Raw genomic sequence first — 23,703 nt, 5'->3', positions numbered from 1 at the left:
CCTGGGTTAAAAGAAGTGTAAAAAACTGTCTTGTACGTATAGCAGTCATTTTAGGAGTACCTATAGGCTATAGTCATCACTTGATCTTCAATGCATATCAGCACCTCCCCCGTTTAACGCACCATTTTCTTTTTTTTTAAAAAGATTTTATATATTTATTTATGAGAGACATCCCATATGCCTGATATGGGATTTGATCCCAGGACCCCAAGATCACAACCTGAGCCGAAGGCAGATGCTCAACCACTGAGCCACCCAGGTGCCCCTAAAGCACCATTTTCAAGTGGCATTCACAAGTAAAGAACTTATGATTCTGATCCACAAAACTATTACTGAGTCATACATGCTTTGAAATGGAAAAACAGTGACACAGAGTCTAGAAGGTTGATCCTGTAAACCAGGGGTAGAGAATAAATGAATACAGAAGATGATGAAGAAACTTTGGCTGGAGTTGTTTGGCAGACAGTTATAATGTTTTGTTTATGTATCTGTCCCCCAAACTACAGTGCATTCCCTGAGATCAGAAACTGGAATATAGTCAACTTTGTGTCCCTGGAACCTATACATAGAGCTGGGAACATGGTAGGTGTTTGGTCATTTGTGGACTCCTATTTTACCCATTTAAAAACTTGACTGTCTTTTTATTTTTGAGTTGTAGGAGTTTTTATTTTTTTAATTTTTAAAAGATTTTATTTATTTGTTCATGAGAGAGGCACAGAGAGAGAGAGGCAGAGACAGGCAGACGGAGAAGCAGACTCCATGCAGGAAGCCTGATGCAGGACTTCATCCTGGGACTCCAGGATCATGCCCTGGGCCAAAGGCAGGCGCTAAGCCACTGAGCCACCCAGGGATCTCCGAGTTGTAGGAGAAATTTCCTTTGTCAAACATATCTTGAGAATATTTTCTCTCAGCCTGTGGCTTGATCATTTGTTTTCGTGATGGTGCTTTTTAATTAATGGAAGTTTTTAATTTTATAAAATCCCATTTATCTGGTTTTTTCTTTTATGGTAAAAACTGTGTCCTATCTAAAAAATATTTGCATATCTCAAGATCATAAAGAAAATTTTCTCCCCCCACTCCCCAAAAGCTGTATAATTTTAGCTTTTACATTTAAGTTGTGTTGAATCCTATTTTAACTGTAATGCTCTTATCGCTGGTTGATTCGTTTTATATTTTTGTATCTTAGGTCTTATTCTTCCCTGATTTCCACACAACCAAGGGAAATGCCTGCCAATAGTTCCTTCACAAACAACTCTAGCTCAGTGAACTAAGGTGAAGTTTTGCAGACATCCTGAGATTTTGTACTTATGCCCCCCACCCCCTGAAACTTGCGCATTTTTTGCAAAGCACTTTTTAAAATATATGTCATCTCACTAATCCTCACAACTCACCAAAGTAGACAGAGCTACTTTCATTTTAAAAAACAAGGAAATCGACAACCAGAAAAACAAAAGGATTTGCCCAAGATCACACAGTGAATAAATGACAGATTTTGACAGGACTCAGGAATCTTAACTTTGATCAGTTAAGAATGTAATCACAGTATACTGTATACGTGACTTTATTTCAAACACCACACAGAACATACCTCTTAGACTTCTTTCTTGGGAGTGACTTGTTCTAAAACAATAAAAGTTTAATATTGTGGCCCATGAGCTCTAACAAAGTAGAAGAAAAAACAATGGGGTAGAAGAGCTCATTCCAGACTTATCCTGTACCCTGATTAAATGGAGAGACATGGGAGATGAAGATGGGGAAGAAATAGAGAATCCAGAATAGGAAGGAAGTGGAAGAAAGTGCTCAGAAGATGGGCCCTCTAGCTATGGTAGATAGTGGTGGGTTTAGCCAGAATAAATTTATGAAGTCTAACTCTCAGAACCAGGGAAGCTTTCCATGGGAGCCCTTTACCTGGCTGCTATCCCATATGGGTGTCTCCTGGCCTATCATAATAATACTATTTATTAGTGATCATTTATTGAGCTCTTACATGCCAGGTGATTTACATATATCATCTCTAGTTCCATGTAATTTTTTAAAGATTTATTTAAGAGAGAGAGTACGAGGAGTGGGGAGGAACAGAGGGAGAGGGAGAGAGAGAATGCCGAAGCAGACTCCCTGTTGAGCACAGAACCCCATATGGGGCTTGGCAACCCTGAGATCATAACCTGAGCCAAAATCAAGAGTCAGATGCTTAGCCGACTGATGCACCCAGGTGCCCCACCACTATAATCTTTTAAAGTAGGCATAATCATTCCCATTTTAACATGAGAAAACTGAAGCATAGCAGGAGTAGGCAGTTTGCCCACAGATACACAGGTGAGATGGGACACAAACTCAGGTCTGCCCTTCTGCCCAGTTCTTAATTCTTTCCACTGCAACTGTCTCCCAAAGAAAATGACCAGGGCCACACCCTCTTCCCAAAGTGCCGGCATCTACCCTGCTACTAGAGCGGCTGCTTCCTTCCTTTCCTGTACAGGCCTCCACCCTGGCTTCCACTTATGTAACATGTACTTACCCACTTCTCTATTCTTTGAACCTATCCATCCCCTCATACTACTGCCCCAGTAATGGGAGTGTTATTCAACACTCTTCAATCCACCTCCTATCTCAGCTCTCAGCCCTCACCTCCCTGCCCCACTGGTAGTCCCCATGGCCTTTCCCCTGTTCTGTAGTTCACATTCTGAGATGCTTCCTGGGAAGTAACACCCTCCCACAACTTCCCAGTGTATTCCCCAACTACACATTTGCACAATGTGGAACCACTGACACCTATTAGCAGGTTTTTGAATCATCTGCCAAGGTGGTCAATGGAAATGGGAATTTAAGCAACTCTATCTGCTCAGCAATAGGGTAACTCTGGGCAGGAAAATGTTCTATACTCCAGAAGAAAGGTCTGCCCTCTCTTTGGTCATCAGCATCTGTCTGCCAGTCATAGAACACCTTCCCTCTTTTTTTTTTTTTTGGCCTCTTGAAGGAGGACTGGGAAGACAGTGGTACTCAGCTGCCATTCTCTAACAATCTGGCCTTGACCTGAGGTCTAATGAGGAGCATCAGGAGGATTGATAACCTTTTTCCTGTCTGGGTCCTCTCTGGGGCAGGACTAAAGGGAGGAGAGGAAGAGGGTGCATTTGGGAGTATCAGCTTATGCCCAGGTCCCTTCTTGTTAGGAACCTAGGTCTGTATAAGGACACTGATTATAACAGGTCAGGTACTCGCGGCATTACAGTGATTGCCTCCCCACACTCCCCCAATAGACCAGGGAACCTCTTGGTCAACATTCTTTCTTATTCCATCCTCACCAAGAGCCTGGTGGCTCCCATGGCACCAGAATATGGTATGTGTGTCTATAGGCATGTATGTTTGTGTATGGACAAAGAAGAATGGGCTGGATGCTTCCCAGCTCCTCTCGAAAGCTGCTTGAATCCCTGAATTTTCTCTATCATAAACTTATAATAGCTTTAGGGGTGTCTCCTCTCATTAAGCCTTTGTTCCTAGATCTGACCCCCTCCACTCTGGCCCACACTATAGCAGCTTCAGTAGAAACGCCCAGAACGGAAGAAGGGGATCTTTTGCTGCTTGACAAAATAGCATTGGCCCAAGCCTCTGCACCACAGCCCAAATATATGCAAGGACAAGCTCGGCTAATGTTTGCTCTCCTGCTTGCACTCTCATTCGCTCGCTCTCTCCCTCTCTTTCGGAAAGACAAAGCCAACCCTCAGAAGCCAGGGCCCAAATGTGCTGGTCGGTTATCCAGCGTCTCTGCCCTGCCCCTCCCCCAGCTCCGCTGAGCCTTACCTCTGTAAGGAGCCTTGAGCTGTACCGGAGGCTTCCTTTCCGTTTGCACTCCCACCAAGCTCTACCTTGACAGTTCCTGCTGAGGCATTGTTCCACGAGATCACACAGGGGGAACTGAACCGATTTCCTAAGATCTGATTTCTGCTAATACAATGGCATCGTTGCTAATGCAGGGAGGCTGCGCAATCCCAGCCCCAATATCCTTGCCGCCGCCGCCGCTGCCACTGGTGCTGCGGTGACGTTGCTGCTAAGGGAAGGGGGAAGGGAGAGGAGCAGGCATGCCCACAGTACAGCCACTCAGCCTCCCTCCCCGTCAGTCCCCGTGGGCCCTTCAGCCTGGGGAAGGGGGAGGGGAGAGAACGGAGTCAGCCACAGAGGGCAGTCGGTGCTGGAAGACTGAGCACTCTCAAGGCGGCAAGGAAGATTGGGGAGAGAGCTGGGCCTAGCTTCTCTCTTGTCCTTAGGAGTCTCAGGGAAAAAGTCTGGGCAGAGGCTTAGAGCTTCCTTCCTTCCCTTAGGCCCCTCCTTTTAGATCTTAGCCAGAAACCTCTCCCTCCTCTCTTCAACCCACTCTGAATGACTTCTTGTTTTCCAGCTTTTTCCTTTCACCAAGATTCCAGACTAGCCCCAGGGTGGAGTAGCCAGACTGGGAGGGGGTTCCTGAACCCTGAAGGGAGGTTGCAAGGACCGGTCATCATTCTACTGGCAGGTAGAGTCCTTGTGGATTCCGGTGAGGCTTAGCACTAGGCTTTTTAGGGTGTGCCTCTTCAGAGAAATGAGGTCTGTCTCAGAAAAAAGGGAGACTGGGCCATAGGCAGCCTTCTATACACAGGGTGGTGGTGAACCTTAGGACCAACCTGGCTATGGGACCCTTCCTAACACAAGGTCCAATTCAGTGTCTGGATTTTCAGAGGGCCTGTTAGTGTGGCTGGAATAGCCACCTTCTTTCACCTACATTAGTTTTTGGACAAGTGCTGAGCGGGCTCCAGCTGGGCCTGTGTTGAGACAGAATCCATTTGGCCAGGCTGAGGGGCCAGAAAGCTTATTTTCAGAGGGAAAGGAAGGCTAAGGAAAGGGAGTGGTCTCCCCTCAGTCAGAGAAAAATCTCAGTTCTACCTGTAGACCTACAGAGCTCTTCACCCCTTCTAAGCTCCACCGTCCTCAGGTTCTAGGCCAGTTCTGTGGGAATCAGTAACCAGTGGAGAAGCCACAGGCAGAGCCAGTTGTACCGCAAGCAGCAACACTTTCTGTCCACTTCATGCCACTGCCCCCTGCTCCCGCCCTTGAACACAAAGACAGTCACAAGCTAGGGTTGGCCTCTAAGCACTAAACCTGCCTACAGTCTCCTCTCAGTGTTGACCAGTATCTGGATTCCACAGCCAAGCCCTTGGATTTCAGGTCCCTAGAAAGAAGCCTGGGGCCCACTGGCCAGGACTATGAAACCACCACTAGGATCCAGAAGAGATGTAGTTTCTTTCCCTTATTGCTTCTCCCATTCTCTATGAGACCCATGGGGCCATTGACAATCCGCTGAGATGTACAGAGTTGTAGAGAGTATAGAAGCAGGTGAAGACCCCCAAACCTACCTCCAACCTTGACCTGTTGGAGGGGCCATGGCACCTTGATCCTATGAAGCAGGAAACAGTGAGGAAGAGAAGGAAAGAGGGAGGCCGCTTCCTAAAATGGACAATTAGTGATCCTCAGAGGGAGCTGGAAAGCAGCAGATATGGTGTCACTGTACATGCATACCCTTTTCATTGAGCTTCGTTTTACTATGCTTTCAATACTGCATTTAAAATTTTTTTAAGGTTTTTTTTTTTTTTTTTTTTTTTTTTTTACAAATTGAAGGTTTGTGGCAACACTGCGTGGAGCAAATCTATTGGTGCCATTTTTCAAACAGCATTTACTCATTTTGTGTCTCTGTGTCATATTTTAGTAATTCTCACAATATTTCAAACTTTTAAATTATTGTCATTTTTGTTATGGTGACTTGTGGTGAGTGATTCTTGATGTAACTATCGTTAATTGTTTTGGGGCGCCATGTAATAAGATAGCGAACTTAAATGTTGTATGTGTTCTGACTGCCCTACTGACTGGCCGTTCACCTGTCTCTCTTCTTTCCTGTGGGCCTCCCTCTTCCTTGAGACACAGCAATATTCAAATTAGGCCAATTAATAACCTTACAATGGCCTCAAAGTGTTCAAATGAAAGGAGGAGTTGTCTCTCTCTCATTTTAAATTAAAAGCCAGAAATGATTACGCTAGTCAGGAAAATGTGTTAAAAGCTAGTCCTCTGTGCCAAACATTTATCTACATTGTATATGCAAAAGAAAGTTTTTGAAGGAAATTAAAAGTGCTACCCTGCTAAACACATGAGTCATAAGAAAGCAAAACAGCCTTATTGCTGATATGGAGAAAGTTTTAGTGGTCTGGATAGAAGATCAGCCACCACATTCCCTTAAGCAAAAACCTCATTCGGAGCAAGGCCCTAATCTCTTCAATTCTATGAGGGCTGACAGAGGTGAGGAAGCTACAGAAGAAAGTTGGAAGCTAGCAGAGGTTGCTTCATGAGGTTTAGGGAACCAAACTGTCTCCATGGAAGTGCTGATGTAGAGGCTGCACCAAGTTCTCAGAAGATCCAGCTAAGAGAATTCATGAAGGTGGCTGCACTAAACTACAGATTTTCAATGAAGACAAAACAGCCTTATATTGGAAGAAGATGCCTTCTAGGACTTTCATAGCTATAGAGGAGAAGTCAATGTCTGGCTTCAAACTTCAGAGGACAGGCTGACTCCCTTGCTAAGGGCTAACGCAGCTGGTGACTTAAGTTGAAACAGTGTTTGTTACCATTCTGAAAATCCTAGAGCCCTTAAGGATTATGCTCAATTTAATCTACCTGTGATCTGTAAATGGAACAAAGCCCAGATGACAGCACATCTGTTGACAGCATGGTTTGCTGAATATTTTAAGCTTACTGTTGAGACCTACTGCTCATAAAAAAGATTCCTTTCAAAATATTACTGCTCATTGACAAGGCATCTGGTCACCCAAGAGCTCTGATGGAGATGTACAATGACATTAATGTTGTTTTCAAGCCTGCGAACAAAACATCCACCCTGCAGCCCATGGATGGAGGAGTCATTTCAACTTTCAAGCCTTATTGTTTAAGAAATACGTTTCGTCAGGCTATAGCTGCCACAGATGAGGATTCTTCTGATGGATCTGGGCAAAATTGATTGAAAACTTTCTGCAAAGGATTCACCATTCTGGATGCCATTAAGAACATTCATAATTTATGAGAAGAGGTCAAAATATCAACATTACCAGGAGTTTGGAAGAAGCTCATTCCAACCCTCACAGATGACTTTGAGGGGTTCAAGACTTCAGTGGAGAGAAGAAATGTGTGGGAAATATCAGAAAGGGAGACAACGTAAAGACTGCTAACTCTGGGAAATGAACTAGGGGTGGTAGAAGGGGAGGAGGGCGGGGGGTGGGAGTGAATGGGTGACGGGCACTGGGGGTTATTCTGTATGTTAGTAAATTGAACACCAATAAAAAATAAATTAAAAAAAAAAGACTTCAGTGGAGGAAGTAAGTGCAGATGTGATGGAAATAGCAAGGGAACTAGAATTCGAAGTGGAGCCTGAAGATGTGTCTGAATTGCTATAATCTCAGGATAAAACTTTAATGGATGAGCAGTTTCTCCTTATGGATAAGCAAAGAAAGTGGTTCTTGAGATGAAATCTACTCTTGGTGGAGATGCTGTGAAGGCTGGTGAAATGACAACAATTAATTTAGAATTTATATAAACTTAATTGATAAAGCAGCAGCAAGGTCTGAGAGAACGGACTCCAATTTCAAAAGAAATTCTACTATGGGTAAAATACTACCAAACAGCATCAAACGCAACAGTGCAATTGCTTGGAAAGGAAGAGTCAATAGATAAGGCAAACTTCATTGTCATTTTATTTATGTATTTATATTTATTTGTTTTTTAAAGATTTTATTTATTTATTTGAGAGTAAATGAGAGAGAGCATGAGCAGGGGTAGGGGTAGAGGGAGAGGGAGAAGTAGAGTCCCTGCTGAGTGGGGGAGCCTCATGTGGGGCTGGATCCCAGGACCCTGGGACCATGACCTGAGTTGAAGGCAGATGCTTAACTGAGCCACCCAGGTGCCCCTTATTTTTTTTATTTTTTAAAAAGATTTTATTTACGTATTTTTTTTGAAAGAGAGGGAGCATGAGCGTGAGCACAAGTTGGGAGGGGGAGTGGGTAGAGAGACAAGCAGATTTCCTGCTGACCAGAGAGCCTGACTCAGGGTTTGATCCAGGACCCTGAAATTAGGACCTGAGCTAAAGTCTGATGCTTAACCAGAATGAGCCACCCAGGTGCCCCTTTTATTGCCTTATTTAAGAGCTTGCCACAGCTGCCCCAACCTTCAGCAACCACCACCCTGGTTAATTAGCAGCCGTCAACATTGAGGGCAAGATCCTCCACCAGCAAAAAGATTACAGTTTGTTGAAAGCTCAGATGATGGCTAACATTTTTAGCAATAAAGTATTTTTTAACTAAGGTATATACATTTTTAAAGACATACTGCTATAGTATTGCTAATGCTATTACTATACTTAACAGACTATAGTATAGTATAAACATTACTTACATATACACTGAGAAATCAAAATATTCATTTGACTTGCTTTATTGCAATATTCATTTTATTTCAATGATCTAGAACAGAATCCGCAATATCTTTGAGGTATGGCTATACTTCTCTCTCCCCTGATAGAGACCTCAAAGTGGGCTGGATAAGCAGCTTTAGGTTAGGGCAAAATATCCATGACCAAGTGCTTAGAGTTCTAGTTTCTTACTATAAAAGCTCTAGGCCCAGGGTCTTTGTCCCCAAAATTTCTGTGAGGCTAAGCCATGTATCACAGGAGAGCCACTACTTAGGAAATGTTTCTAGTTGCCTGTCGAAGGTGGCAGTTTTCATATTTTCAGTGCTTGGCTTACTTCACCACATCATCACCTACATTTAACCCACTACTGCCAAAGACCTATAGTGCTTTTGATGAAAGATCAAGTTATTTTCTGGCTAGAAGCAATATATAAATATTTCACATTATAAACTTCAACTGGCTACTTATTAGTATTCTCACCTGCAATTTACCTTCCACTACTGCCAGATTCACCTCCTTAAAGTACCATCTTTCTTTCATATGTCACTCTTCTTGCTTCTTTTAATGGTTTCCCATTACCCAGAGAATCAAATTCAAACTCACTTTGGCTTTCAAGGTCCTCCATCTTGGCTATCTATCTAGTCATTCTCTACATAACACCCCACCATGTAGTCCCTTAAACCTGTCTCATAATTTCATTTCCATTCTGCTGCCTTTGCTCACTTTCTCCTACCTGTTACGCTTGGCTCTATTGAGAATTATCCAAAATCTATAAGGTCCAGATCAACTCCTCCATCAAGTCTTCACTGATTACCCCTGAACCAGAAAGAATCTCTCTGCTTTCTGAACTGTGGCTGCCAAGTTGTTGGTTTTATAGACAAGAAAAGAATCCCACAAAAACTAGTAGATCAATATGGGATTGCCAATTTCTTACATTGCCAAGTAGCATCATTAAAAAAATAGTAATAAAACTTTATATCAACTACAATCATTGCATAAGAGAAAGCATAGTCATTATTTTTCTCATTTCATTGCACATTGATGCAAACTTCATCAAAAAATAGCATCATCAGTCCATGATCAATTTTGATTAAATCATTTGATATGTTTAAAGTTCTTTTTCTTTTTTTTTAATATTTAATTGATTTATTCATGAGGGACACAGAGAGAGGCAGAGACATAGGCAGAGGGGGAAGCAGGTTCCCTGCAGGAAGTCTGATGTGAGACTCAATCCCAGGACCCCAGGATCACAACCCGAGCCAAAGGCAGATGCTCAACCACTGAGCCACCTAGATGCCCCTGTTCTTTTTTCATATCTATCTTAATGTCTCTTTTATTTATTTATTTTTTTTAAATATGTTAAGGAGTTTGAACTTTTTTTTTAATTTTTTTTAATTTTTATTTATTTATGATAGTCAGAGAGAGAGAGAGAGAGGCAGAGACATAGGCAGAGGGAGAAGCAGGCTCCATGCTCCGGGAGCCCGACGTGGGATTCGATTCCGGGTCTCCAGAATCGCGCCCTGGGCCAAAGGCAGGCGCCAAACCGCTGCGCCACCCAGGGATCCCTTAATTTCTCTTTTAACCGCAAAGTCCAAGTTAAATTCATCTTTGCTCAAGACAGAATCATTTTTATTGTTTCCTACAAAACCCAGCACAGTGCTTGCCAGGTACAATGTGGTTAGTCAAGTCTTGTTGAACAAGAGTAGTATAAAAAGGAATGGCCTTGAGAGTAAGTGAGAGTGAGAGGTAGGCAGATCTGACTCAAAAAGCTTAGAAGACCCCTGCTATTCATGTGCGGAGTGGAGGGGAGGTCTATTAAAAGAAAGCTTTAAAAAAAGGAATAACTTCATAACCTTGAGTTAGGCAATATATTCTTAGACACAATACCAAAAGTACAAGTGACAAAACACACACACACACACACACACACACACACACACACACTCTCTCACAAAGCAGACTTAAGAATTTAAAGCTTTGGGCAGCCCCAGTGGTGCAGCGGTTTAGCGCCACCTGCAGCCCGGGGTGTGATCCTGGAGACCTGGGAGACCCAGGATCGAGTCCCACGTCGGGCTCCCTGCATGGAGCCTGCTTATCTCTCTGCCTGTGTCTCTGCCTCTCTTTCGCTCTCTCTGAATAAATAAATAAATAAATCTTAAAAAAAAAAAAAAGAATTTAAAGCTTTGCTTTAAAGGACACAATCAAGATAGTGAAAGCACAACCCATAGGATGGGAGAAAATACTTGCAAATCATATTTCTGATAAGGGATTTCTATACAGAATATATAAAGAACTCTTACAACTCAACAGTAAAAGGACATATAACTCAATTAAAAAAATAGGCAAAGTATTTGAATAGATGTTTCTCCAAAGAAGATATATAAATGGTCAATAAGCACATAAAAGAATCCCAACAGCATTTGTTAATTAAGGAAGTGGAAGTCAAAACTAAAAGGAGATACTGCTTCACCCTACTAGAATAGCTAAAATATGTAAGACAAACAGTAACAAGTGATGATGTAGAGAAATCAGAACCCTCATATATCACTGGGAGGGCTGTAAAATGGTGTAATCACATTGGAAAACAGTCTCTAAGTTCCTTAAAATGTTAAATATAGAGTTACCATATGACCCAGGAATTCTACCCCTAGATATAGACCCAAAAGAAATGAAAACATATGTTCACACAAAAGCTTACATATGAATGTACAGAGCATTATTCATGATAGCCAAAAAGTGGAAACAACCCAGGTGTCTTTCAATACATGGATAAATAAAATGTGGTATGTTCATAAAATGGAATACTATTCAACAAAAAAAAGGAATAAAGTATTGAAACACGCTACAACATAGATAAACCTTGGAAACCTGCTAAGTGAAAGAAGCCAAATACAAAAAGTCACATATGGTTTGACTGCATTTATATGAAATGTCCAGATTAGGCAAATGTGTGGAGGCAAAAGTAGTTTAGTGGTTGCCAGGGGAAGGGGAAAATAGGGAGTGATTGTTCACAAGTATGGGGTTTCTTTGTGGGATGATGCAAATGTGCTAAAATTAGATTGTGTGATGGTTGCTCTCTGAATATGCTAAAAACAACTAAATTGTATACTTTAGCTGATGAAACATGGTACATCAATTATATCTCGATAAAACTGTTAAATAGAAAAAGCAGGAGCCCAGTGAATAGTGTTGCTCAGCTCCACAGAGATAGAAGTCTTCAAAGGCTCTGTAACTGCGTGGGGCTGGTGGAATTTCAGGTGTACAAAAAGCAGAGGCATTTCTGGCATCACTGGCATGCCAACCAAAGGACCTCAGACAATGCCCTCTTTCCTTTTTTGTCAAACACAATAATTTTTAAAAGAATAGACCATGTTAGCTTTACTTTCTTCTTAGTCATTTCTTAACTACCAGAAGTGTGTCTTCTTATAATACTTGGCCTGTCGGAAATAGTTTAATTTTGAACTTACACTATTTAAATTTTCTGACACTTAGCCATCTTCTACTATTGAAACCCTTTTCTCCCTTTGGCTTCTTCTATACACCAATCTTCCTAGTATCTCTTCTTGTTTCATTCTTTATTGTTTAACAAAGCAATTCCTGGCACACATTTAAATGTAGATTTATAGTAAACTATACTCAAATTTTAAGATTTTTAAAAATAACAATGAAAAAAAAAATCTAGACTTACTGCAAGGCTAAGATCTGAAGTCTTTCCAACTTGAGAAGATGTTTGGCCCTCACCATTGTGCTGCTGGTTTCCGCATCTTACATTCTTCCAGAAGTTCTAGAATCAAATCTCTAACAGCCTACTCAGACGCTTTTCACCATTACCTCAAGTTCAACATATCCAAAGTCAAACTGAGTTTTCTGTTTTAAATTAGCTTTCTTGGAACTATCAGTAACACAAGCCTGAAAATGCTAAGTCATCTGGACTCTCTTTACATTCAGACAATCACCAAGTCATGCTGAGTCTTTTTCCCCAAAGTTTTAGGCATTGACCTAATAATTTATTGTACTTTTACTATATTCTAACTATTATGCTAAGCACTTACTTACATCATCTCATTTAATCTATATAACCACTCTCTAAGCTAAGTATTATTATCTCTATTTTATGGATGAGAAATGAGGCTCAGGGATGTTAAATAATCTTCCTAATGTAACACAGTCAGTAAATATCTAATCTGGGACTCAGATACGGACGGATCTGTCTGATTCTAAAGTCAGTGTTCTTTTTTTTTTTTTTTTTTAAATGTTTATTTATTTATGATAGTCACAGAGAGAGAAAGAGAGAGAGGCAGAAACACAGGCAGAGGGGAAAGCAGGCTCCATGCACCAGGAGCCCGACGTGGGATTCGATCCCGGGTCTTCAGGATCGCGCCCTGGGCCAAAGGCAGGCACCAAACCCCTGCGCCACCCAGGGATCCCTAAAGTCAGTGTTCTTAATCACTCATTATATTGATTTTCAAGTTCCCACCCTTACTTCTATCATTCTAATTCAGATCTGCACTAACCTCTCCTCTGAATCATTATATGGTCTTAATACTAGTTTTATGGCTTTTATTGTGGCTCTTTCCTCCCAGCTATCCTATATAATGACCCAAGATTAATATCCCCAAAGCACTGCCTTCAATATATCACCTTATTACTAAAGTCTTCAATGGCTCCCCACTGCCTACAGGATAATCCAAATTCCTTAATGTGACTTTCAAACTTTCAAAGTTCCTTCTTATTTATCCAATCATGTTACATCACATGCCAAATTATTTAGAATTCTGAGTTGTGGCTCACTCACACTGGGAAGGTATCTGGAGTGCCCTCTCCCTATTTCCTTTGCCTTTTTTTTTTTTTTAAGAAGCTAGCTCAAAATCTACTATGTCTAGAAGCTTTTTTTAATCATGGAAAATTTCTTCTGAACTTCTTCAATAGTCTGCATAACTCATTTGGTAACCAAATATTGGTCAGTTTATTTTATTTTTCTCTTGATGACAGTACACTTTTACAGGGTTGGGTTGTCTCATATGTTCGTAATAATTGTTAGCACAAAGCCTTGGAACTTAGTAGGGCACTACTGATGTTTATTTAATAAAGCTACTGGATGGCAAGCCCAGCAGGCTAGCTGGATCCAAGCTCTTTGGGGAGCTTAGCTTAGCCTGAGAACAGCACATCTGATGAGAAGGGGGAGAGGAGAGGAGAGGAGAGAAGAAGATGAAAACCAAAAAGCTGAGCCTTAGTAAAAAAAAATCCTCAATGCCAAGATCTTAAGCTCTTAACCCCTCATTTCCCTCTATTTTCATACTGAGGATGGAAAGATGACTAAGCAGCTGTGTCTCCAGTCAGCACTTCCCTACCCAGTCATGATAGAGCATGCGCTCTATCCACCCTGTCCCTAGAGCATACATTTCGAAGTGACAACCTGACAGTCACATCCTGTGTGTCAACAGGTTTTATGTGGCTTGTGCAGTAAATATGCCACCATAAAAATTTTGGAGATTTCTAAAAAATAATAATAATAATAATAAATACCTGGATCTCCAGTTTGTCTTGCTTGAAGAATCAGAACTGACCATACCAGGCCCTCATTTCTAGATGGTAACAACTGGCTGGAGTTAAGAAGGGCTACCCTCATAAGATAGGCTTGTGCCCTTCAGGTTGACATGTTCCCATCACTTCTTATGGTCTTTTGTACGTAGACAGCTTCACTGCTTCACCTTATTCATTTGCATTATTTTCCAGTATCCTATAAAGCATTTGAGTTTGCAACGCCTGCCTAGAATAACAGTTATGCTTTTTCTTAATATCCTTAACCCCCGATTTATTTTACATTTCCACAATGATGTTCACTGCAGTATTACTTGCAACAGTAAAAAAAATAAAAATATTCTAAATATCCAATAGAATTGGGTATTTATGACGGTTGATATAGAAAAAGGCTTAAAAACTAATAGAAAAAAAACTAATAGAAAATTAGGATATCAAATTGTACAGAGAGACTACTTCCTGAATATGGCGAACAAGATATTAAAGGAGTCCTTTCTACTGGAAAAACCCACTAGATCTTGTAGAATATATATATGTATATATATATATATATTTTAAAGATTTTATTTATTTATTCATAAGAGACACAGAGAGAAAGAGAGGCAGAGACACAGGCAGAGGGAGAAGCAGGCTCCGTGCAGGAAGCCTGATGTGGGACTGACTCGATCCCAGGTCTCCAGGATCACACCCTGGGCTGAAGGCAGGCACTAAACCGCTGAGCCACCCGGGCTGCCCTAGAATATATATTTTAATGCATTTCAGGGCTCACAGTAAATAGGAGAAATCTCTAAGGCTAATCCCCCATCCCAAAAAAGGGGAAAAATCATGAGCTGTGGAGTAAGTAAGGAGGAAGGTCAGGGTTCCTTGTGGACCAATTCCCAAAACATTCTAATTGTGGTCAGAATGACATGACAAGCTTTGGACCGCTAAAAGCTGGTGGGTTGAACTGAGACTCCCACATTAAGTTGAGACCCTTGAAGTATGTTCAAGTGATCCAGGACTGGTGGTTCCTCCTTAGCTTTTTCATTGGAAGAAACTACCCCAGCTTAAGTAGACAGGATTCTCAAAATTAAAGAGTAAACAAAATGAATTTATATCAAAGATCACAAATACACATAGAAGCAAGACACCATGAATGAATAACAGAGAAAACACCAAATAACAGATTTTTTTTAAAAGATTTTATTTATTTGACAGAGAGAGAGAGCACAGGTAGGTGGAGTGGCAAGCAGAGGGAGAGGGAAAAGCAGGCTCAGCAGAGAGCCCGAGGGTGGGGCCTTGATCCCAAGATCCTGGGATCATGACTTGAGCTGAAGGCAGATGCTTAACTGACTGAGCCACCCAAGTGCCCTCAAATAACAGATTTAAAGGGCATTACTTTTTTTCTTTTCCTCCAAGATTTTATATATTTATTCATGAGAGACACAGAGAGAGAGAGGCAGAGACACAGGCAGAGAGAGAGAAGCAGGCTCCACACAGGGAGCTCAATGTGGGACTCATCCAGGGACTCCAGGATCACGCCCTGGGCCAAAGGGAGGCGCTCAATCGCTGAGCCACCCAGGCGTCCCTGTATGAAATGTTTTAAATAAAAGATAAAATCTCAAAGATAATCAAATAGCAGGAGATTATTACAGAGATCTAGAGATGGTGAAAATAAAACATATGTGAATATAACCACTGGCTACTAAACATTCCTATTCCTGGACCAGGCTGTTTTACAGGGGGGGGGGTGTCACTAGGTGAAAAAAGGAATGTGAAGGTTAAAGGGGGATACATTATACTCCCAGATACAGATGTGAACACTCAAAACAGTGTGTGAAATTGCTCTAAAAATAAGTATTTTATAGAAATGTAAAGCACTGCTATTGCTCTTTAAAAATGCTAGCATTCAGGCACCTGGGTGGCTCAGTCAGTTAAGCCTCTGCCTTCACCTCAGGTCATGATTGCTAGAAGCCCCACATGGAGCCTGCTGAGTGGGGATCCTGCTTTTCCCTCTTCTTCTGCCCCTTCCCTACGACTCCCTCGTGTATGCTTTTTCAATAAAAATCTTTAAAAATTTTAAAAAATGTTAACATCCATTGATGATTTTTGTCTGAATCAGCTATTATTCTTTCTACATTTATTAGCTGGCATTCTAAATACAAGAAAAAATTTTCTTTCTTTCTTTCTTTCTTTCTTTCTTTCTTTCTTTCTTTCTTTCTTCTCTCTCTCTCTCTCTCTCTCTCTCTCCCTCCCTCCCTTCCACTTCTCTTCTTCCCTCCCTTCCTTTGGTATCAGTATAGAATCTTGGGCTTTTTTAAAAAAATTGAATGAGTTGTAACCTATTGTTGGTATTATTGATTTTGATGCTCAGATTGTCCCATATCTGGCAATAGTTGGCTTTTTTTTTCATTGTGAAGACCTTTATTGCTGTGTATAAACGTTAACTATTTTATTTTTACTTTTTTTAAAAAAAAGATTTTATTTATTCATGAGAGACAGAGAGAGAGGCAGAGACATAGGCAGAGGGAGAAGCAGGCTCCCCACTCAGCAGGCTTCATGTGGGGCTTCTGGCAATCATGACCTGAGGTGAAGGCAGAGGCTTAACTGACTGAGCCACTCAGGCAGGAAGCCTGATGTGGGACTAGATCCTGGGACTCTCGGATCATACCCTGAGCCAAAGGCAGATGCCCAATTGCTGAGCCACCCGGTGTTCTTTATTTTTACTTTTTAAAGTAGGCTCTAGGCCCAGCGTGGAGCCCAACATGGGGCTTGAACTCACGACCCTGAGATCAAGACCTGAGCTGAAATCAAGAGTAGGATGCTTAACTGACTGAGCCATTCATGCTCCCCAAAAAGAAACTATTTATTCTTATTTTTTTAAAAGATTTTATTTACTCATGAGAGATACAGAGTGTGAGAGAGAGAGGCAGAGACACAGGCAGAGGGAGAAGCAGGCTCCATGCAGGGAGCCTAATGTGGGACTCGATCCCTGGTCTCCAGGATCACACCGTGGGCTGCAGGCGGCGCTAAACCGCTGCACCACCGGGGCTGCCCAAAACTATTTATTTTGAATTAATTTTTGAACTATCAAATATAGTTCAGAGTTCCTATATGCCCTTCAACCAGTACCCTATTACCATTACATAATCCTCATACATTTGTCAAAACAAAGAAATTAACAATGAACATATTACTATTAACTAAACTTGCCAACTATTTAGATTTTGCTAGTCTGCCCACTAATATCTTTTTTCTATTATTTGACTTTTTAAAAAATTAAATGTATATATAAGTTTCATAAAACATATGTCAATTAAAAACAAAATAAAGCACAAAAAAACCCCCAAAGATATTCAGTTATATACTGGAGGCTGTAGATAAACAGTCTGGATGTTGTTATAAGCGTAGCTCAGTGAAAAAAAAAAAAGATCTGCATTTTCCACAGTCAAGATACTGAATAGTTTTGGAAACTATTTAGGCAGGTAATTTTTAGTGAAAGCAAGCAGTATTTAAACATAGATAAGACTATGTGATCTTAGAAGACCTCTGCCCCCAGCCTTTCCCAATAATACTCTGCCTACCTTTAACCTCAGGACACTCTTCTTTGGAAATCAACTTCTGCTTGTGACCTAGTCAGATATCCTGTACACCAGCAACAACCTATATTAGGTAACACCTTGGGCCATGTTTTCACCATAAACTGCATGATTGATTCCAATAGGAAAGATCAGAAGTAGTCAAATCATACCAAATTAAATAAACTATGATATACTCTACAGTAGCCTCCCTTTATCTGCAGGGGATATGTTCTGAGACTACTAGTAGATGCCTGAAACCATAGATGGCACCAAACTATATATATATATGACAATGTGAGCATCAAAATCAATAATACCAACCTTGTTTGCCTTACAACAACAAAATATATATATTTTCCTATATATACATACCTATGGTAGTTTAATGTACAAATTAGGCATAGCAAGAGATTAACAATAACTAATAAAATAGAACAATTTTAACAACACACTATAATAAAAGTTATGTGAATATGGTCTCTTTCAAAATACCTTATTGTATTGCATTTATTCTTCTTGTGAGATGACAAAATTCCTCTGTGATGATGAAGTGAGATGAAAGACATAGGCACTGTGATAAAGCACTGCAGCTACTGACCTTTTGACAACTATCAGGAGGAGGACCATCTGCTTCTGGAGGGACCATGGCTAAACGTGCATGGGTTAACTGAAACCTCGGAGAGTAAAACTGTGGATGACTACTGTATACTTCTCCCTGATTTAGAAGCATATTGAAGCAATTAATTAATATCTCAGGAGTTACTCAGCCAAACAAGCAAGCAATCAAACCACAAGCATCCTACTGTGTATAATGCTGTGCTGGATGTTCAGGGGTAAGAGCCCAACCTCAGGGGCTCATAATTTTGTTAAAATCATTACCAACATATTTCTGCAGAGGGTTAAGACAGCAAGAAAGACAGTTCAGGATGTGAGATAAGGGTTAGAACAGTGGTTTCAAACTTTTTCAGCCCTCATACATAAAATAGAGCTACTCTGGTTGAAGCAGGGTAGGCCTGATGCCCCTTACACTCCAAATCTCTCTCTCCACTGTGGGTCCCCAACAGCACTTCAGAGAACCCCAGGGCTTAGAGGGAGAAATTCTGAAAACCTCTAGGCAAAGGCAAAGGCAAAGGCAAAGGCAAAGGCAAAGGCAAAGGCAAAGGCAAAGGCAAGACTGACCAACATGCTTTGTTGGGTTGGGGAAATGGAATGTGAAACAAATGATTAACTGATAGAAATCATTTCTTTTTTCTTCATGGCTCCCAAATCAAACAGGTCTGGAAAACAAGGTCTATTAGCTACATTAATAGTAGATTTACTTCTGAGTACAGAAGATAAGTACTTCTCTTTGAAATGTGTGAGAGATGTTCAGAGAATTCAGACATTTAGGGACATCTGGGTGGCTCAGTGGTTGAGCACCTGCCTTTGGCTCAAGGCATGATCCTGGGGTCCGAGGATTGAGTCCTGCATCGGGCTCCCTGCAGGAAGTCTGCTTCTCCCTCTGCCTATGTCTCTGCCTGTCTCTCATGAATAAATAAAATCTTAAAAAAAAAAAAAAAAAGAATTCAGAGATTCTGAATTGGTGGTGATAGTGATTCCTGTGGGTGTCTGCACTGAGTTACAAGCAAAGAAAAAACAGGCTGTTGGAGGCCTGAGAGCATCTGGCTATGGCATCAGTAGTCTGATTCCACAAATGAAATAGAAATAGCAGCGAATGCCCAGAAATCATCTTTCTTCCTGGTTTCATGTAGCTACTCCTAGCTGAGGAGGCCACTGTTCTGAACTGATATTATGTTATTTTGGACTCCAAATGAGGCCAGCCAGCATGCTGGGAGCGTGCTGGAAGAGGCCTGAAGGGTTGTCCCAGACACACCCAGCTGCTTCCTTATCAGGACTCCCTAATATAGAATCCTCTTTCGAAGCACAGGGCTTGTTTTGCTTTCAGCTTCTCAAATTATGTTACAGAAAGGTTCAGCTCAAAGTCCATTCCCTAAAGTCGAATACAAACACTAGAGAAAAGGCCTGGTTCTGAAATAGAATGGGCTTTTTCTTAGGACCACCTGGTGTGGGTATATCTTCTTTTCCCCAAGTCTATCTCCTCCCTTATGGACTGGAAATATGCAGACACTTTTAATGTAATAAAAATCACTGGCACAATGTCCAGAGGTGGAACCTCTGGTAGGCACCAAGCCTTTTCCTTCCCAGGTTCAGCTGTGTGTGAAGCTCCCAAGGCTCCAATTCAATGAATGGAGACTGCAGCACTGGGAATTACAACCAGGAAAAGAATAAACTAGAAGCCACTGGCCCACACTGAGCTGTAAAGGGTTCCTCCTTTCCTTTATTCCATCAAAATCTGGTAATAATAAACCTAGCTTTGTCCCAGGGTCTCTCTTTGCTCAAAAGAGGTAATACCTAGAAAAAAAATTCTTCTACTCATCCAGCCAGCAAGTGTATAACATTCTCCAGTAGGTCAACTATTTGACTCCTTCCTTAGTTCAACTCATAGCACCTATTTGGCAGAAGGTTCAATCACATGACCTCTTAAGGATCCCTTTCAGCTCTAATTACAAACAAAGCCAAATTAAAACCTTGGGCCCAAGGAAAGGTTCCTATGCAGGGTGCTAATTAATGTCCTTCAGTTCACCCTCTTGCCTTACAACAAAAATACACAGACACAGACACACACACACACACACACACACACACCCCTACCTCCAAGTGCCTGCCTGCCTTCTCACTCCTACAGTTAGAAGTCTCTAGAGATTGAGGATTTCCTATAAAACTTACCTATCTGTTTTGAGGATGTGGGTTAGGGAGAGAGAGAAAGACTACAGAGAATTAGGAAAGATTTAGTTCCTACCTTGACAGACCAGGTTCTTCAGCTGCGGGGATGAGGATGAAGATAGGGAGATTAAACCTTCCAATGCTGGCTGTAGGTGAGCAGCAAGGGAGGAGCAAACCACCAAAACCAGAGACAGTGTGTCAGAGATGGACCATCAAAGGCCCAGCTCGGGGTGCTCTGCTAAGAGGACAGCTCTCAAGTGTGTATTTGCAGGAACAAGTTCAATGGGACAAAAAAGGCCCAATGTTTCTTCTTTGGCTGTTCCTTTTGGATCCTAAGCTCCAGGAAGCAAAGTCAGAGTGTTCTCTGCTCCCCCTCCCCCAAGGCAGTGGACTGAGGCACGCAGGCTGGTAAACTGCCGTCCTATCAGTCTATCAAAAGCTGTATATAAAAGGCCACAAGTGCACAGTGGACTATGAGAAGAATCTAGATTGAATTACACAAGCCAGTTGTGGAGACAGGGTGGGGGAGATAAGAGAAAGAAGAAAAAGAAGTCTAAAAAACAAACAAACAAAAAACAAAACAAAACAAAACAAAAAAAACAAAAAAGAAGTCTAGCTACTCTTCAAGGAAATATTACCATCCAAGAACACTCCTCCCTCAGCATGACTGCTAGAAGCCATTAAAGCCTTGCTCCCTTAGGGAACTAGGTTCCAGTCTGGCCTTTTTCTTAGTAGAGGGGTCCTAGTCCCTGAGAATTCTCTGTCAGAGTCAAAGACTTTTCCCAAAGGTGAGTTATCTTCTGATAGACTTTAGAAAATAGTCTCTGAGTCCAGCTCACCATGCTTGGTGAAGAGCACTGGGACTGCCTCACTAGCAGGTGGCAGCAAAGACCATTTCTGTGTATCAGATACTATATTTGCTTTAGTTATAAGACTAAAAGGAGAGTAACTGATGTATACTTAAACAAATCTTAAAAGCAGGTTGGCTAGGGGCTGGCCTGAATCCTGAGTATTCAGGAGCATAGGTTCTGAATGATTCAGAGCATGGATTTTGATGTTGACAGGGCTGGATTCAAGTGTGACATACTACTTGCTAGCTATGGACTTTGAGAAGTTACTCAACTTCACTAGACTTCTGCTTCCTCATGTGTAGAGCTGTTATATCTTCCTTCAAAGGCTTGAGGTAGGGGGATCCCTGGGTGGCGCAGTGGTTTGGCGCCTGCCTTTGGCCCAGGGCGCGATCCTGGAGACCCGGGATCGAGTCCCACGTCGGGCTCCCAGTGCATGAAGCCTGCTTCTCCCTCTGCCTGTGTCTCTGCCTCTCTCTCTCTCTCTCTCTCTCTGTGTGTGACTATCATAAATAAAAAAAAATAAAAAATAAAAACAAAGGCTTGAGGTAGAATTAAATAAGATATTGCATGCAAAGTGCCCTACACAAGGTAAGCACTCAGTCAGTCATGGTCACTATTATTATACTTTTGGCAGATGATCATTGGAATCCTTTCCTCTCTTCTTTCTCAATTTCCCAGAAAACCTACAGACTCCAGATCCAGGGAACTGGTAGGCAAAACCTCTTAAAAAGATCCAAAGGAAATGGAAAGAGCTATGTTTAATTTCTCCTTCCCCTGCACTAGGACTCAATCAGTCAGCCTGTGCCGATTTCATTCTGGCAGGACTGGCAGGCTGGCTGTAAAGCCTAAAACTCTCCTAAACCAAAGATACTAATCCATCTCTAGTATTACCTGTTGTGGGGCATGCTCCCAGACTGATGGTGCTTCTCCAGGGGCCCCAGATCAGATCCCAGTAGATGTAGCAAGGAAACAGTCTGATCCCAAGCTGGCAGGATAGGTCTGTCCAGGCTGTTGTCTGCCCATCACAGCTGCCTATGAGGCCTATGGGTTAATAATAGCAACTCTGATGCCAACGGATTAAGACAGCACTGTAGGAGGTGTTTATTTTTACACTCTGGCGTCAGTATCAAGTTCTACTGGTTACTGCTCAAATCTAGGACAGCTTCCTGCTATAAGAGTGGCCTCAGGCTTCTTCTCTAGGATGCTAAGTTGGATTCTGAGGGAAGTGAGCCTTGTTGAAAAACAGTTCAGAATTCACAGAGACAAGGAAGGGAAAAGGAAACAAACAGAGCTGTCACACGTCCAGCTGTCTGGTCCAAAATTTCTGGGAGCAGGAAGACTTCAACTGAGAACTGCTCTTTCTAGCAAGAGTCATACAGGCCCTGCACAAAAGACTTAATACACTGTTTTGGAAGGGTGTACACATATATACGTGATATAAACTAGCTGCACTGAAATGATCTGAATAAAGTCAAGAAAAGACTGTCACTTGGGGCACCTGGGTAGCTCAGTTGGTTAAACATCTGTTTTCAGCTCAGGTCACGATCCTGGGGTCCTGGAATTGAGCCCCACATCAGACTTCCTGCTCAGCAGGGAACCTGCTTGTCCCTCTCCCTCTGCCTCTCCCCCTGTTTGTGCTCGCACTCTCTCTGTTTGTCAAATAAAATCTAAAAAAAAAAAAAAAAAAAAAAAAAAGACTGTTACTCAACTAACCAGAAGCTCAGCCTTATCAGTCACAAGTCCCAGATAAGTGCTGATATCTGAAACAATAATTGGTTAGGCTGATCCTTAATTGGTTTGCATAGAGTTTTTAGCAGGCAGATCAAATCCCTTGAAAATTTATTTTGCCAGAGCTCTTCCTAAACATGACACAACAGGAGAGAAACACCAAGAAACCAGCCCTCACCTTTCTGACCTGGAGCCAGTACCCAGAAAATCTTTCCTGAAAGCATTTTTATCCCTCAAGGCCTATAGATTGGGGTCTGTCTTAGGGACCTTGCACTTTGACTACAGTCTCTGGAACTCTGTGGATATCCCACTAGTCTCTCTGAAAGGCAGCTTCTAGGGATCCCTGGGTGGCGCAGCGGTTTAGCGCCTGCCTTTGGCCCAGGGTGCGATCCTGGAGACCCACGTTGGGCTCCCGGTGCATGGAGCCTGCTTCTCCCTCTGCCTATGTCTCTGCCTCTCTCTCTCTCTCTCTGTGACTATCATAAATAAATTTAAAAAAAAGTTAAAAAAAAAAAAAAAGAAAGGCAGCTTCTAATTCAGATTTCATCTTGCCCTATTAGGCAGATAGGGATGTGAGAAGTCTGACAGCTGGATAGCCAATGTAAATAACCTACTAAGGGGCCATGTGCACAGCAGACTGCTGTGGAATGATAAAAATGTACCACACACCAGGTAGGAATGCTGAAGTACAAAGAAAGCAGCCAAGCAGCCAAATGCACAGTAACAGTGACTCCATCATCTTCCTGCCTGTGGCTGACTCATAACC

At 41.8% G+C, this 23,703-nt stretch overlaps 1 protein-coding gene across 9 annotated transcripts in view; it reads right to left on the bottom strand.

The window, feature by feature from the left end:
- RUSC2 (RUN and SH3 domain containing 2) overlaps window positions 1-23,703 on the bottom strand; it is a 70,458-nt gene that overhangs the window by 20,128 nt on the left and 26,627 nt on the right. For 3 of the 9 annotated variants that reach the window (XM_038552742.1, XM_038552734.1, XM_038552741.1), the window contains exons 3-4: window positions 22,101-22,250; window positions 18,173-18,289 (exon numbers count right to left, since the gene is read on the bottom strand). The exons of 3 other annotated variants lie outside the window; for them this stretch is intronic. The gene's annotated coding sequence lies outside the window, so the exon portion shown is untranslated. Of the gene's footprint in view, window positions 1-3,795; window positions 4,267-18,172; window positions 18,290-22,100; window positions 22,251-23,703 lie in introns of those variants that run through there. 3 more of the 9 variants (XM_038552735.1, XM_038552737.1, XM_038552736.1) reach the window with 3 other exon arrangements.

Source organism: Canis lupus, chromosome 11 (genome assembly GCF_011100685.1).
Source record: "Canis lupus familiaris isolate Mischka breed German Shepherd chromosome 11, alternate assembly UU_Cfam_GSD_1.0, whole genome shotgun sequence".
NCBI lineage: Eukaryota > Metazoa > Chordata > Mammalia > Carnivora > Canidae > Canis > Canis lupus.
Note: the sequence above shows the minus strand (reverse complement) of the source record. Positions and strands in the feature narration are given on the sequence as shown.